Source organism: Mauremys mutica, chromosome 5, assembly GCF_020497125.1.
Source record: "Mauremys mutica isolate MM-2020 ecotype Southern chromosome 5, ASM2049712v1, whole genome shotgun sequence".
In the NCBI taxonomy this organism is placed as follows: Eukaryota; Metazoa; Chordata; order Testudines; family Geoemydidae; genus Mauremys; species Mauremys mutica.
In genome coordinates, this window is record NC_059076.1 from 59,828,447 (window position 1) to 59,840,695 (window position 12,249).

The window sequence follows — 12,249 nt, forward strand, 5'->3', positions numbered from 1 at the left end:
TTAAGTCATGCAAAGTCAACTTCAGCTGACCAGAGATTTCCCCTGGAGAATTCCCCCTATTACTCTAACTTCTACCAGGGCTGAGCAGGCATGGATTAGGGAGCTGTTGCTAGTTCCCTGCGGCTAACTACTGCCCTCTATATTTGAGTGCATTTTGGAAGCAGTGGAAAATCAGGGCCTCAGTATTTAGGAACCAATCCAATGCCTAAGTCAGTCAATGGGAGTCATTTGGGGGAGTTAGATCAGGCCTCTAAGGTGCAGTAGAAGATAGAATTAAGTTAATGAGGCGCTTAAAATGGAGGTGACAGTTGGAGGCCTGTCCACACTAAAGCTCTCAGTGCAGCCCTAGTGTTAGCAATGGTGGGAAGTGTTCAGAAAATGTGCCTAGTTTAGACAAAGCTGAAGAAAGAATTTTGCAGAGAAACAGGACACCTTTGCTGGAACTCTGGGGGGAAAAAATGCATCCAACTTCTGTGAGGTATAAAATTCACTCAGCCCTGGCCATCTAATATCCCCGTCCAAGAGTTTACATATTTCTAAATAAATTAGAAAAAGATGCAGTAATCTGAATGTATGTCTAACTCATTACTCCCTTAACAAGCACTTAGTGAAGAGCAGTGGAATGCAAAACTTTCCTAACCGATTGGAAGCAGTGATAAAGTGCTTCAAAAACCATTAAATGATTTCTTCCCCTGAATTTAACTTGCTGTAGATCTCCAAATTGTTCAGCATGAAGTGCAATTCTCAACTGAAGGTTGGCTCTGTTCTCTTATCTTATGGAACATAAGAACGGCTGTACTGGGTCAGACCAAAGGTCCATCTAACCCAGTATCCTGTCTACCGACAGTGGCCAATGCCAGGTGCCCCAGAGGGAGTGAACCTAACAGGTAATGATCAAGTGATCTCTCTCCTGCCATCCATCTCCACCCTCTGACAAACAGAGGCTAGGGACACCATTCCTTACCTATCCTGGTTAATAGCCATTAATGGACTTAACCTCCATGAATTTATCCAGTTCTCTTTTAAACACTGTTATAGTCCTAGCCTTCACAACCTCCTCAGGCAAGGAGTTCCACAAGTTGACTGTGTGCTGTGTGAAGAACTTCTTCCTTTTATTTGTTTTAAACCTGCTGCCCATTAATTTCATTTGGTGCCCCCTAGCTCTTACATTATGGGAACAAGTAAATAACTTTTCCTTATCTACTTTCTCCACATCACTCATGATTTTATATACCTCTATCATATCCCCCCTTAGTCTCCTCTTTTCCAAGCTGAAAAGTCCTGGCCTCTTTAATCTCTCCTCATATGGGACCCGTTCCAAACCCCTACTCATTTTAGTTGCCCTTCTCTGAACCTTTTCTAGTGCCAGAATATCTTTTTTGAGATGAGGAGACCACAACTGTACACAGTATTCAAGATGTGGGTGTACCATCGATTTATATAAGGGCAATAATATATTCTCTGTCTTATTCTCTATTCCAGTGGTTCTCAAACTTCTGTACTGGTGACCCCTTTCAAATAGCAAGCCTCTGAGTGCGACCCCCCCTTATAAATTAAAAACACTTTTTCATATATTTAACACCATTATAAATGCTGGATTCAAAGCGGGGTTTGAGGTGGAGGCTAACAGCTCACGACCCCCCCATGTAATAACCTCGTGACCCCCTGAGGGGTCCCGACCACCAGTTTGAGAACCCCTGTTCTATCCCCTTTTTAATGATTCCTAATATCCTGTTTGCTTTTTTCACTGCCGCTGCACACTGGGTGGATGTCTTCAGAGAACTATCCACGATGATGCCAAGATCTTTTTCCTGATTTGTTGTAGCTAAATTAGCCCCCATCATATTGTATGTATAGTTGGGGTTATTTTTTCCAATGTGCATTACTTTACATTTATCCAAATTAAATTTCATTTGCCATTTTGTTGCCCAATCACTTAGTTTTGTGAGCTCTTTTTGAAGTTCTTCACAGTCTGCTTTGGTCTTAACTATCTTGAGCAGTTTAGTATCATCTGCAAACTTTGCCACCTCACTTTTTACCGCTTTCTCCAGATCCTTTATGAATAAGTTGAATAGGATTGGTCCGAGGACTGACCCGTGGGGAACACCACTAGTTACCCCTCTGCCTTCTGAGAATTTACCATTTATTCCTACCCTTTTTTCCCTGTCTTTTAACCAGTTCTCAATCCATGAAATGTTCCTAGTATCCTAGTAAAGAGTAGAATATTGGGAGCCCAGATCAGCCATGCAGATCTGAAGCATAATTTTCTCCTAAAACTGTCTAAGCTATGAATTATTTTTCTTTATGTGCAAGACTACATCTCTCTCTAGCTAATTTTCTTGCTGTCTTTCTGGCCATTCCTGTTCTTGCTGCATTTCTGGAGTATCAGAACTGTTTTGAGCATGGAAGCTTCCTCACCCATTACTTTCACCTCTGAAGGATTTTTATAAAATGTAAGGGCTATGTTCCTGTACAGTTGTATATCCTCAGTGTGGTGAGGATAGCACAGTTAACAGCATACTGAAGGTCAATAACAACAGCCTTGGTGACTTTAGTTTTAGAATGAAGATGTTGCAGTTTGAAGAGCTGACTGTCCATGTGATACTCAATCCCAATTTCAGAGGAAAGGCGGTCACGAATGAGAATCAAGGTTACAGCAAGATAGATTGGAAAAAAGGGTCGGGGCAATCATACAGCCCTGCTTAACACCAGTATGGATGGTGAACAGGTCCGTCTCCAACCCATTATAGAGGATGGTGGCGGTTATCCCATCCTGAAGTACCCTGATAACACAAATGAACTTCAATGAACAACCAAACCTAGACAGCATCTCTATAATGCTCCATGACTGATGGAATCAAAGGACTTAGTTAGGCCAATAAATGCCATAAATAATGGCATGGCTGGTGGTGTTCTCTACACTTCTCTTGAATTTGTAGTGCAAAAAAAAATCATGTCGGTGGTACTCCAAGATGGTCTGAAACCACATTGGGATTCCAGAAGGGTGTCTTCAGCAAGAGGGAGGAGACTGTTCAAAAGGATGCAAGTAAGAATCTTCCCAGCAATACCTTGGTAATTCCCTCACATTGACTTGTCCTCTTTCTTAAAAATGGTCACAATATTGGCATTTTTTAAGTCAAGTGGAATTTCCTCATTAACTCAAATTCTAACAAGAAGTTGATGACTTTTTGCACGAGTGCAATTCTCATTCTCTCTCTCTCTCTCTCTCACACACACACACACACACACTCCTAATATGCTGCCAATAGGCTACGAGTTTGAACAGAGTACACTAGAATCTAATAGATTTTTTTAAAAATATACATTGTGTTCCCATATAATTTTTTACTTTCCAAAACTCTCCATGTTCATAACTTGTCTTTTAACTCTGTCATGTGCATACTGCAATAAACACTGTGATATGTAAGTGCCCCTCACTGGAGAAGCTGTAGTGACTAAGCTTTGGCATTTTAAATTTTAATGTTCCCCTATCAAACAGGAATGCGGGGGGGGGGGAGGGGGAAATCAGAGAAAATGATATATCAAATCCCCATCAGCATAGAGCCTGGCAACCCTATTCCAGGACAGAAGCTTTACTCACAGCACAAGGAATTGTATCATTCACAAACTTCAAAAAGATCAAAGATTTAACATAAGATCAGGAAGCACAAACATTTATTCTTTTCTTTAGTATTTTATACTGTAGCCTTAAAGAGTACTCCCCAAGTGCCGTGTAAAGAAACCCTGATATCCTAACCTCACACATCGGTTGATTATTATGGATCTGGTATGTGAAGGAAGCAGCACATGGGAGGATATATTCCCCAAGCTTCTTTTATTCGTCTACTAGCTAAAGCTGAAAGAGCCCCAGGAAATCTAGAGAATGCCTGGGGGAAAGAGACCTATAGAGATGCCCTAAAGGTACCTATAGAGATGCCTCAGATAATTTTTGGTATGCACCTGTATTTAGTTAATGGTTTGGGATGTTAACATGAACATATTTATTTATACATATGAGTATGTCCATTCATCTGAAAAATATTAACTCGGCAAAAAAAATCCCAATGCATCTGTTAACACAGAAACTATTTAAGACATTGTACTGTGCTATTGGCAAACATAGTATTTCCCTTTAAAAGTTCACAATTTTTAAAAGGAAAACTCTTGTTTATCTTGCTCCTGGTCCCACCTCTGAGGACTTGTCTTCACTACGGGGGAAAGTCGACCTAAGTTATGCTACTCCAGTTACATGAATAATGTAGCTGGAGTTGATGTAGCTTAGGTCTACTTACCCCAGCATCTTCACTGAGCTGCATCAACAGGAGACACTCTCTGATCAACTTCCCTTACTCTTCTCAGATAGCTGGAGTACCGGGGTTGACCAGAGAGCATTCTGCTGTTGATTTAGCGGGTCTTTGCTAGACCTGCTAAAAATAGATCCCTGCTGGATTGACTGAAGCAGCATCAATCTCCCTGTAGTGAAGGCCAGCCCTGAGTGGAAAATCAACCCTTGCTAAAGGTTAGAGAAGGCCAGAGTGATCATCTGACCAATAGGATTTGTGGTTCTTCTGTTTACACTGATTGTATAAGGACTCCTTTACTAGAGGCCTATTTGACAATGTAGGCACCTAAATTAGGATACTGAATTCTGCGTTCATATGTTCTGATTGGCACTTAAGTACGCACATGTGGAATTGTGTACTCTAACTTAGACAATCAAGTATGGAAATTGTGCTTCAAAAATCTAGAACTGAGGAGACCTCAGAGTAAAGTACAAGAATGTAAGGGCCCTGTAATTTCTATCTATATATGGGTACATGTGTGCCTTAGTTCGTCTACAACCACGTCTAAATATCACTGCCAAAAACACCTCTGAATACTGTTGCCATCATTGACTGCATATCCAGCTGCTTCTATGGGTACGTCTACACTACGGGACTATTCCGAATTTGCATAAACCGGTTTTGTAAAACAGATTTTATAAAATCGAGTGCGCGCGGCCACACTAAACACATTAAATCGGTGGTGTGCGTCCATGGTCCGAGGCTAGCGTCGATTTCTGGAGCGTTGCACTGTGGGTAGCTATTCCCTAGCTATCCCATAGTTCCCGCAGCCTCCCCCGCCCCTTGGAACTTCCGGGTTGAGATCCCAGTGCCTGATGGGGCAAAAATCATTGTCGCGGGTGGTTCTGGGTAAATGTCGTCAGTCACTCCTTCGTCTGGGAAAGCAACGGCAGACAAGCATTTCGCGCCTTTTTCCCCTGGATTGCCCTGGCAGATGCCATAGCATGGCAATCATGGAGCTTTTTTTGCCGTTTGTGACTCTCACCGTATGTGTACTAGATGCCGCTCACACAGGCGATTCAGCAGCGCTACACAGAAGCATGCTTTTGCTTTTGCATGACAGCAGAGATGGTTACTAGCCATATTGCACCATCCAAATCCTTCCATAAATTGGAACTGAGGATGATCATGGCTACCAGTCCTTTTGTACCATTTGCTGCTAGTGCCCCTGGTCAATCAGCCAGGGGCGCAAAAGCCAAGAGTGGTTACTAGCCATATTGTACCTTCCATCGTTTTGTACCATTGGCTGCTGTCATAAGTGCCCCTGGCCGATCAGCCAGGGGCGCAAAAGCAAAAATTGGGAATGACTCCCTGAGTCAATCCCTCCTTTTTGGTATCTAAAAATAGAATCAGTGCTGCCTAATATAGGCAAGTGTGCTAGAGAACCACCTGCTCTGTGTCAGAGCCCGCAGAAATTATTATCTGTATGCTATTCACAGGGGGTGCTCCTGTAACAACCCCACCTGTTGATTCCGTTCTTCCCCCAGCCTTTCTTGGCTACCGTAGCATTGTCCCCCACTTGTGTGATGAATTAATAAAGAATGCAGGAATAAGACACACTGACTTGTTAGTGAGAAATGAGTGGAAGGCAGCCTCCAGCTGCTATGATAGTCCAGACAGGACATTAAGCAGTGTGTAGGAGAGAAGCCCAGCATCCCACTGCTAGTCCAGGGGCAACTGAATCTTTTCTTTACACATGAAGGGTGGGGGCTGATGGAGCTCAGCCCCCTGTTGCTATGATGAGGATGGTTACCAGCCATATTGCACCATCCATCCACCAGAAAAAATTAGGGCCAATAGGCTGATGACGAGGACGGTTACCAGTCCTTTTGTACCATCAGCTGAGGCTGATGATGAGGATGGATTTCCATCTTTTTGCACAATCAGCTTATGCTGATGATGAGGATGGATTTCCATCATTTTGTACCATCAGCCGCCCATGACGGGGGGGGAGCAAGGATGTTGGTGTTGAGTGCTGCACTATCGCGTCTATCTGCAGCATTCAGTAAAGATAGGGTGACATGTAAAAGAGTCAGAGGATTGTTTTACCTTTCGCTTCTGGGGGTGGGTGGGGGGTGGGTGAGTAGATTGCCAAGCTATGCCCTGACCCGCGGGCACTGTGTTTGACCCTAGAAGCATTTGGAGCTCAGCCAAGAATGCAAATAATTTTAGGAGGCTGCAGGAACTGTGGGATAGCTTCAGTCCTCCAGTCCATGCGCATCCATTTGATTCTTTGGCTTTCCGTTACGCTTGTCACACTGCAGTGCGCTGAGTCCCTGCTATGGCGTCTGTCTGGAGATTTTTAAAAAAGGATTCTGAATTTCATCTTCTGTAACGGAGCGCTGATAGAACGGATAGAACGGATTTGCCTGCCCTTACAGCGATCACATCCGCATGGTCCATGCGGGAGCTCTTTTTTTTATTTTGATTTCGGACTGCATCGCCACCCGTGCTGATCGGAGCTCCACGCTGGGCAAACAGGAAATATTCAAAAGTTCGCGGGGCTTTTCCTGTTTACCTGACCACTGCATCCGAGTTCAGATTGCGGTCCAGAGCGGTCACTGGTGCACTGTGGGATAGCTCCCGGAGGCCAATACCGTCGATCAGCGTCCACACTAACCCTAATCCGATATGTTAATACCGATACTAGCGTTACTCCTCTCGTTAGGGAGGAGTACAGAAACCGGTTTAAAGAGCCATTAAAATCGATATAAGGTGCCTCCTAGTGTGGACGGTTTTGGCGTTAAATCGGTTTTACGCTCCTAAAACCGATTTAAACGCCTAGTGTAGACCAGGCTTCTTTCTCCTGAGGGCACATCTGCTGTTCCTCACTCTCACAGTCTTCCCAAATCATCTCACTACTGCACTCATCTTCTGTCTCAGTATCCATAGTCTCCTAGTTCCATAGTCATCTCAGGCCAATACCCAAAATAAAGCACCATGGACCATTGTGGTCCCAAGGTGAATAGTCTCTGATTTAACCTTTAATAATAACAAAGGTTAAACTGACAAGAGCAGCAGGCCACAAAGGCTGTCAAAAGATTGTTCCTAGGCAGAAGGATGGGCCTAGAGGAGCTAGGAGATAAAATAACTTACAGGAAAACTTAAAAGGAAAATATTAACCACCACAATAGCTACAGGCAAGTCATGCAAACAAGTACCATACAAGTGGCAAATCCTGCCCTTTCCTCTGCAGCTGCACTGGGTGTCCCTTGACAGCAGAACAAGTATGGTTCTGCTGTCCCATTGTGGGGGAGGATTTAAAGGGACTGTGCAGAGGGTGTGCTACATCGTTGGGGGGGGTGCTCCTTGCATGACAGTGTGCAGGTGCTGATTGGGGTGGGCTTAGCAAGAAGATGAAGCCAGGCCTGAGGATCCAGTCCCATCCTTCAGTCCCTGCAAAGAGTGTATCAGAGCTGCAGTGGGAGCCATGGAGTGCCATAGCCACTCGGCAAACGGTCAGAGAAAATTCCTTTTGTCCTGTCCTCAATATGCTGCCAGCACCTGGCCCATCTACCTTGGCTGGCTCTGGTCTAAGGATATGGAAGTAAAAGGCATAAATACTCTTTTGCAATACAAAATAAGGTTAGCAATAAAAAGCATCAGGTAAAAAACATCTCATAGCTGACATTCAATCCACAGCTATGGCCTAAGGGAGTTGCCTTCAGTACAAAAACAGCTCAGTTCTTCAGTTTTTCAGCATATTTTTCCTCCAAAGGGCAGCACACTGATTACATTGCAAATACTTTGTAACCATTAACATACATCAGCACAGAGCAGCTGAAATGTCAGTTCTCTCTCGTTTTTCTAAGTTTGTTTACTGGGTTAGGAAACATGTGCCTCTAGCTCTTAAAGGCAGATTCATATGGCACTTCAAAACGCATAGCCCAGCCATCATTAATGCTGCATCTTACAGCTTAATTTCACATATCATTTTCAGAGGTCTAATTCAGCACCAAGTCACTGCAAAAGGTAGGTGCTTGGCCTAGGAAAATTCTCAGCAAACCCTAGCTATCTGGTTAATGCTACCTCTAGCTTTTATGTGTACCATGGGAACAGTTTGGCTCCTACTGGCCTCAGGTCTCAAACTCCTCACTTCAGGAACATAAGAACGGCTGTACTGGGTCCGATTAAAAGTCCATCTAGCCAGTATCCTGTCTTCCGACAGTGACCAATGCCAGGTTCCCCAGAGGGAATGAACAGAACAGGTAATCATCAAGTGATCCATCCTCCATCGCCCATTCCCAGCTTCTGGCAAACAGGACTCCCACATTTCCGCTATGTCATAAGTGGTAAGAATCACTTCAAACTAATGTCTGTAGGGAGTTTTCCAAGTCCCTTACAGTGTTACATAAATCCTATCTGCTTTCTTCTCTTCTAAGCTCATACTTGTTTCATAATCCTCCTTCCACCCTGTCCCATCACTGTCTTTCCTGACTTCTTCCTGCAACTCTGTAAGGCAAATCCCCCAAATGACTTGTTCAGTGACTCTGTTCTTTTTTCAAGTATTTCTCACTAGTGGTCCTTGGCTCCTTTTTATCTGCTAGCAGGTGCACCCTGTGTTGCAATATATTTCCAATTCCTCCTCTTTCCAGTGTCTCCCCCTAAATATACCAGTTTTATTGGGCTATTACATTTTACATAGGCCCCCCGCTGTAAATGTGAGGCCTACTATAATCTCCAGTGCCACATGAACAGAGCATGAACTGCTTTGTGATGAGAGTTCTGTCATGACAACAGCTTGAGCCCCAGCTGCCTACTTCTAAGCAAACACATCTGCCCACCTGCACTTACTATAGCTGTTCTGTCTAATTGCTTGTCAACCTGCCTGTCTGCCTCTCCAAATCAGACCAAGATATTGGGGGACTACTGCTATGGCTCTGCAAGAACATACTAAATGTCTTGCTCCCACTCCCTGAGGAAAACAGTTCCCTGAGAGTTGGGGATGGTTTTACACACCGCCCCCTACTTTTATTCTGCTTTGTCAGTGTAAATGTAATGTATTCCCATTTTAAGTCCCTTTACATGGCCAGAATGGTGTAAAGAGGGCTTACTCTATATGAGAATCAGGCCCCCTAAGTGTGCTCTGAGCACCACTCTATATTGAGTAGGGTGTCATTTAAGAGCATAACTGGTGGAGTTAGGAAATATTAGATTAATACCTGTAGTCTGGGCAATTTTGATAACATTACAGCATAGCATTTGGGCAGCTATGGGAGGATGTGGTTTTTATTTTGAGCAGACTTTAAAAAAAAAAAGTAAGACATCTAAAGTGTTCATGGTGGGGGACTGATCAACCCATCCACTGACTGATGATCAGGACCCACTGATGATCAGGGCACAGACTGGTGCATTTCCTCATTTGTCAAACTTCTCTCTCTCTCTCTCTTCCTTCCCCCCACCCCCCACCCCCCATCCCCGCAGCCCAGTGACAGCTCACATTTTTGTCTGCTGCCTATACTACATTGTCTCCGCTGCAGTTCATTTTTCATCCTGCTTATGTTTTTTCCTTAAGCCAGGGGGCAAATGAGCAGTGACCTTTGTAGCTGGCACCAGTGCCTCTCTTGTGGATAGTCCTGAGACAGCCTTTGTGCAAGAGGCAGCCAAGTCCCTCCCTTGGGGAGGATGTTCACCTCTTCACAGCAAGCCTAGTCCACTCTGAGTGAATTAGACTTGGCTGTATTCAGTGATTCATCAATTAACTTCATTTCTTGTTTTTTTCTAGAAGAAACCATGGTTTAATACTGTTCACCTCTGAAGCCTGGTTTGTACTAAGGAGAGAGAACTGCTCTGGATAAAATAAGAATCCCTCCCAATCCTTCACCGCAAACTCAAACTGAACCTTTTAAGAAGTTCCAAAAAAAAACAACACTTTTTTTCTTATTTTTCATTATATTTTTACTCTGTGCTCATCTCTGAATTTCTAGGTTCCAGCAGACATGTAACAGTGTAAATACCAAACAACAGGAGTGGAGTCAAATAATTTGTTGCAAATACTGACTGTGAATTTGGGAATATTTTTCCATTAAATAATTGTTCAAATACATGTTTCCATTGTTCAGCCAGGTCCAAACAGGTTGACAGTTACTCTGATTTTATTTCTGGCCAAACTGGAAGAAATTATATTCTGATTTTTAAGACTCGGGAGCACTGGAGAGTTGAGATTTGCCTTTCCAGGTACTTACCGTAAAACCTGCGAACCAATCACTGATACCTTAGTCCCCAGTCTTGCAAATATGTACGTACATATATAATCCCAGCCAGTTTACACATACCCTTCAGACATATCTTTGCAATAGAACTACTCATACTTAAAGTTATGCAAGTGCATGATTAGGGCCTCAGACTTGCTTGATTTTAATTTGGTTTTAAACATGTAAGTTTATATACAATGAAATTCAAACAAAAAAGCAGAACTGAACTTGCCCAAAACTTCCAGTACTCAAGATTCATTTAATCATATTTCATTTAAATATTAAAACTTGCATTTGGAATCCCAGTCACTCAAATAGAAGGGCCTTATCTGGCAGCATGCTAGGCACCTTCAAATCCCATTGATTTCAGTGTTTTCTATGTGCTGCAGGCCCTTTTTATTCCAAAGTTAATTTTGACCGCATCAAGTGGAAAACGGGTCACAGTGACATGCAGTGTTAGAGCTGTCCAACTTTATGGGAACTAATTCTGCGAATTATCTTTGCATTACTTTCTCTTTGTTTCTTCTCTTTCTTTGCAGTGTCAATCTAAGCAATCAGGACATGATGAATTCAGCAGCTATCACGCCAAATGATTACCATGATTTTGTGCAGATGACACTTTCCGAGAACTGATTTTGGCTGATATGTGTAGGAATGCCAGTTCAGTCCTTGTAAAGGAGAGTGATGAATGGCATGTATGTCTGGAGTGTATGGTGCTGGCTTCCTGTCACAGAAATGCCACACTCCCCAGTGCTAGTACTGTGATAAGCCTGACTATGTTTAGCAGTTTTTGCCAGCAGGCTGTATATCAGAAGAACCAAAGCTGCCATTTAACACATTGGGTGTTCTGTCAGCACAAAATGCTTAAACCATTAATTGGCCTTGCACAGACTGTTAATGTTAGAGCCAAACATAAATCTAAGTGAGTGAAAAAAGTTATAAACTGACTCCAAACTAAATAATGAGTTGTTCTGAGGGAACCTAAAGACATGAATCTCACTGTAGTCTTCTGGTAATGAGAAATGGAGGCCCGTATTTTTACAACTGTTTTAAAGCCTTATGGGATTTTCAGTCTCCAAGCTGTTGGAACTGAAGTGTATCAGAATGAAGAACTCTGTAAACAAAGTATTTTTTTAAACCACTGTGTTATTTCTATGGAGAAGCTGTCCCAGAAGGGCAAGTAAACATCATACTACCACTCAGTCTTAAAGAAATTGGAAGAAAGGGGAAAGTGGAAAAACATAAGAAACCCAGAGTAGTTCCTTTGCTTAAAGTTTCTAATTCGGGAATGCAGACAGGACTATTTTTTATGTACTGTGTACTGGATAACAATTTGAAAGGATTTAATTCTTGTAAAACTAAACTGGTTCTTTATTGAGATTTTTTTTTTTAAACAGAGATGCTGCAACTGTAGCCAGCGTTTTAGCCTTGTGCACACAGACTGACACCCTCCTGCGAGCTGTGGTCCTACCCCCAAGTTCCATACAGGTTGCTACAGTGCAGTCGGGGGGTCCAATAGGGCTACAGAGACATCAGTGGTCAGATTTCCAGAGGTGATGCCCATTCACATTCTTTTGCTATGCTCAGCACCTTTAAAAACAAAGTTACAGGTGTGTTCCTTGGATGCCTTCACCCTATTACAGGCCTGCACAACATGCGGCCCGCGGAGCTTCAGTGTGTGGCCCGCGAAGGGATTCTAAATCCCCCGCACA

At 43.2% G+C, this 12,249-nt stretch overlaps 1 long non-coding RNA gene across 1 annotated transcript in view; it reads right to left on the minus strand.

Moving 5' to 3' along the window:
• The window catches only part of LOC123371664, a 71,884-nt gene that overhangs the window by 37,567 nt on the left and 22,068 nt on the right, over positions 1-12,249 (minus strand). The gene's annotated exons all lie outside the window — the stretch shown is intronic.